The sequence below is a fragment of the Propithecus coquereli genome, unplaced genomic scaffold (genome assembly GCF_000956105.1).
Source record: "Propithecus coquereli isolate 6110/MARCELLA unplaced genomic scaffold, Pcoq_1.0 Scaffold885, whole genome shotgun sequence".
Lineage (NCBI taxonomy): Eukaryota > Metazoa > Chordata > Mammalia > Primates > Indriidae > Propithecus > Propithecus coquereli.
In genome coordinates this window covers 108394-108702 of record NW_012155118.1, presented here as the reverse complement: position 1 = coordinate 108702, position 309 = coordinate 108394, and positions in this window count along the sequence as shown.

Here is a 309-nt window from a genome sequence, read left to right as displayed (position 1 = left end):
AGAGATGTTGAGCATTTTTTTATATGTTTGCTGGCCATTATTCTGTCTTCTTTTGAAAAGTTTCTGTTCATTTAGCTTGCCCATTTGTTGATGGGATTGTTTGATTTTTTCTTGTTGATTTTTTTGAGTTCTAGATAGATTCTGGTTATCAGCCCTTTATCATATGTGTAGAGGGCAAATATTTTTTCCCATTCTGTGGACTGTCTATTCACTATAATGATAGTTTCCTTAGCAGTGCAGAAGCTTTTTAATTTGATTAGATCCCACTTATTTATTTTTGTTGCTGCGGCGATTGCTTTGGGAGTCTTC